This window comes from Setaria italica, chromosome VIII, assembly GCF_000263155.2.
Source record: "Setaria italica strain Yugu1 chromosome VIII, Setaria_italica_v2.0, whole genome shotgun sequence".
Taxonomy (NCBI): Eukaryota; Viridiplantae; Streptophyta; class Magnoliopsida; order Poales; family Poaceae; genus Setaria; species Setaria italica.
Genome location: NC_028457.1, coordinates 25,032,174 through 25,036,248, shown reverse-complemented (window position 1 = coordinate 25,036,248; position 4,075 = coordinate 25,032,174). Strand labels below are relative to the sequence as shown.

The window sequence follows — 4,075 nt, the reverse complement described above, 5'->3', positions numbered from 1 at the left end:
TTAACACAATAGGATTAATATATATCAGGTAAAATGCTGCACACAATTTATGGGCAGCCGAAAAGTATCAATGCTCAGATAGAAACCTGATACAAACCATGCAGCATAAGTCCACTGGTAAGTGGTAACTGGACCTCATTACCTGCACCGCTATGAGGGTGCTTTTGCAAGTCTTCAATTCTTCCTTAGGGATGCGATTTGATGCCATGATAAGCCCCTTCTTTGATCACATTCACATATTGTGAGCACGCAGTTGTAACTGAAACTAGAGTTCACAACAAGTTCAATCTACTGCTACTTAGATTAAATAAACGGGTTGCATGAGTAAATAGGAAAAAAAGTAAAGTACTAGCATTTATGTGGCTACTACGATATTGCCTAATACTCCCTCCATCCCAAATTACTATTCATTTTGGCATTTCAAGATACATAGCTTTTGATATGCACCTAGGCAATCTAGAAAAGCCAAAACGAACAGAAATTTGGGACGGAGGGAGTATTAACTAATCTCCAGGCACTAACATTGGAAACCATGTGGACCAACAAATATGCCAAATCCTCATTTCATAGAAGCATATAAGACATAAAACAGGTAGCAAGATTCAGTTTGTGTGATAAGTCAAATAATTGCACAAGGCCTAATAAAGGAATTGTCTCCTGCCGATTTGAGTAATAAATTCACAAGGCCTGATTTGAGACATACATCAACAATGCACACTCAGGATAACTTAAACTAATAGAGCTTACGGCTCCTTATAGAGTAGTTACTCCTTCCCGCTAAAAAAAGTATCATTGAAAGGCCATCATTGGGTATAGTCAGCAAGTAAACTTATATCATGAAGTAAGACTAACTAGGACCATCAGAGTATTGCAAAGGTATGACATCCAACATCTGCATCAGAAACCAGTTAAACTTTTCTTCTTGTTTGCAGTTAACTATATCTTAGAGCAGATGAGTAAAAAAATATCCAAAAATGTGACTAGAATAGCTTAGACATGTGAGTCGTGACCCAACGATTTAAGCTGCACAATGCAATCGGATAAGGACAGATTATTCCTAGTTTTTCTTGGGGTTTTTTGTATAGGTTTTGCCCATAAAAACCTGTTCTGTAACTTTGGGTTTCTTTAAACCCTTTTCTTCTTAATATCGGATAAGAACGCCAGCTAATGATCCAGTGCACAATGAACCCGATTAGCCAGTTTAGTAAATGGTGCAAGGGTATTTCCTTTGAAAGAGGAAACTAAAGCACAGAACTTTGTAGAATGCACAATGAAGCACTGTGGAGATGGTGTTTTATAACATGTGGTGCAGCCTACAACAATCCTAGTTTCAATGGTATTACAATGTATTTCTAAAAGAAAAACACATGATCATTGCTGAATTGCATATAAATATATATATCATAAACTAAGTAATATTTCAAGTACATAAAAGTGATGCTTGAGTTTATATTTAAGTTAGGGCGGGTGGCAGTGTGGCACATACTGACAAATGCATTGAATTGGAATGGGATGGCTGAGGAGACCAAGTGGAACATAATTCAGTATCTTGTGATTCACAGCAAACATTTGTGAAAGAATTGCAATTGTGGCACACAAAAAAAGGGTAACCCCATCAGGCCGTAAAAGATGCCATAATCACGCACCACTAAAATGTAAGCCACATATAAGCTCAAAGCCAAAGTCTGAATTATCCATTATGTCCAATTCAGCATCCTCAAACTCTTTGAGCCAGCTTTATCACATCTCTTTGCAATTTCTCTATCAAAAAGAAGATGTCATGGTTTCAAAAATAAATGCAGTTGCAGTGACATGTATAATGAACAAACTTACATATTGAGATTGAGAAGTAGCTCAAACGCTACCACCATTGTTTCTCACGTTTGCAAAGAATTCTAGCCTGCATCTACCGTTTAAAAGCAGCATTATGAGTAGTATTATCCCCATTGACTTGATACGAATGTGGCTATTTGAATGGCGTTACTTTTCTAATGAAATACTGCCCAATAAGGGAATTTCACCTTTAGAGCTACATGGCAATGGGGCAAATATCTTCCTGCCAGAGAGGTTATAAGCATATTCTTTCTTGCTTCTTTTTGTGCCTGCAGAATAAATGTCATTAGAAACTAAATTACTTGGAAGCCTACAGTGAACTCAGACATTAAGGAATCACTTCAATTGCACATTTGAAGAAGTATGTTACATACCCAAAAGTCTATGTTGGTTTAAATTGAATGAAGGTCATGTATAGGACAGTTAAGCAATTGACAGCTTAATAGTAACGCATGGCAATGCAAAAATCAATGGCAGCTCCAACTGGCAATGCAATCAGCCAACAAGAAAAATATTAACAGGCCAAGGTACCAAGAGACATACCAGCTTTTTCCACTTCACGCTTCTTTGCAGCTTCTCTTCTTTGTTGCCAAGTTAGAGCAAGGTGCTCTACATTTGCAAAATAATAGGCAAAAAGATCATCAGTGCTTTGCAAGTGATCAAGCAACATTGTGATACCAAACAAAAATAGTACAACAACAAACATTTGGTGAAATTTAAGGTATCTTATACATAGTCCAACTTTGGTCAATGATATTGGTAAATCATTTGTCACTTTCCGGTTCCATCAACAGTACTTTCTGTGCATTACAAACATGCATGACCTCACGTTTCACACAGCTTGACAGGAATACAAGTATGACCTCACCTTTCACACAGATGTCAGCTGTCTTACCAATCTATACCATTACAAAACTAGTGAGCATAGAAGGACAGGAAATGATTAAAACATGTTAACAGAAGAAAACTTGTTATAACAAATTATCATAACAGACGAGGGAAAAGAATGTGAGTCCTCCCTGTGTTCAGGATAAGAACATTTTATGACCCACCACTAGGAGGCTCAGTAAATACATGGGAGTACAGTGCAATATTACTGGCCAGAGTTCATGCAACGGGACAAAGTACTCTTGAAAAATTTCATCTGAATGCTATCAATTAGCTAGAGCATCAACATGTGCAAGTAAGGGGAATCATAAGCCAAGCACTGGCACTTGCTGGGGGTTTAAACATACATGAATTAGCAGAACGGGTAAATATAGTAACCAACGTTCACCTGACCGCATTTACATTTCCACGAACAGGTAGCGCGCACATACTGAATAACAGCGAAGGAAATTAAATCCGCGACAGCAGGCATGGGTCAGCCAGCACAGAGGGGATGAGGAGGGATACCGAGCGCCGCCGACCGTTCAGGGAGTGGCTATGTGCGCCGCCGGCGTGGCAAGGCTCCGCACCGCATCCCTGTGGAGGCGCCGCGCGAACAGATCGAGCACTTGTCACGGCGCCGTAGCACCCGGCCGTCTGGCCCCGTCGTAATAAATGTGACTTATATTCAAACAGATAAAAACCTAACAGATCCCTTTACAAAAGAGCTATCACGGAATGTGATAGAATGTGCATCGAGGGAGATGGGTATGAGACCTATTTGAGTTGCCGGTAATCTAACCTGTGTGATCGGAGATCCCGTGAATTAGGATTTGGGAAAAAATAAGCTATCAGTTGACTAAGGAGAGTAATTATTAAACCCTCTCTATGTGAAGATGCAATACTTTCAAATGCTGTAAGGAAGGTTAGCAATATGCTTTAATGTGCTTCTATTGGCTTGATTAAGCGAAGATGCTACCCTATAGAGCATTCTTGAAAAAACACACCTATATGAGCCTGACTATAGAATGTCGCAAACCTCATGAAGAGACCAAAGAGTATGATGAATATGCTCCACCCGCAGGGTAGGCTACTGGCAGCCAGGTACTAGTTCCGACTTTGAGTGAAACTTGTCCACACAAAACTTGCAATTCAAGGCTTAGTCCATTGTTCAAGTTGTGGATGAATGTAGCTTGAAACTCTAGGCGAGAATTCAACTTAACAGTCCTTGCTGAAACAAAGATATATAAACAACAATGAGAAACAAGTAAAATCTCTGATGGACATATGAAATCTGGTGGGGGATTGATGAAATAATGGGCTTGGCCTAAAGAAATTCCAAATAAATCTCAAAGGCCCATGTGGGCATGAACAA

General features: G+C 39.3%; 1 long non-coding RNA gene across 1 annotated transcript; it reads right to left on the bottom strand.

The window, feature by feature from the left end:
• Positions 1-3,358, bottom strand: LOC111258268. The gene is made up of 4 exons (XR_002678927.1): positions 3,229-3,358; positions 2,377-2,442; positions 1,647-2,102; positions 1-265 (listed from the first exon to the last, which is right to left on the bottom strand). It is a non-coding gene; the product is annotated as an uncharacterized LOC111258268 (long non-coding RNA).
• Positions 3,359-4,075: the final 717 nt, after the last annotated feature.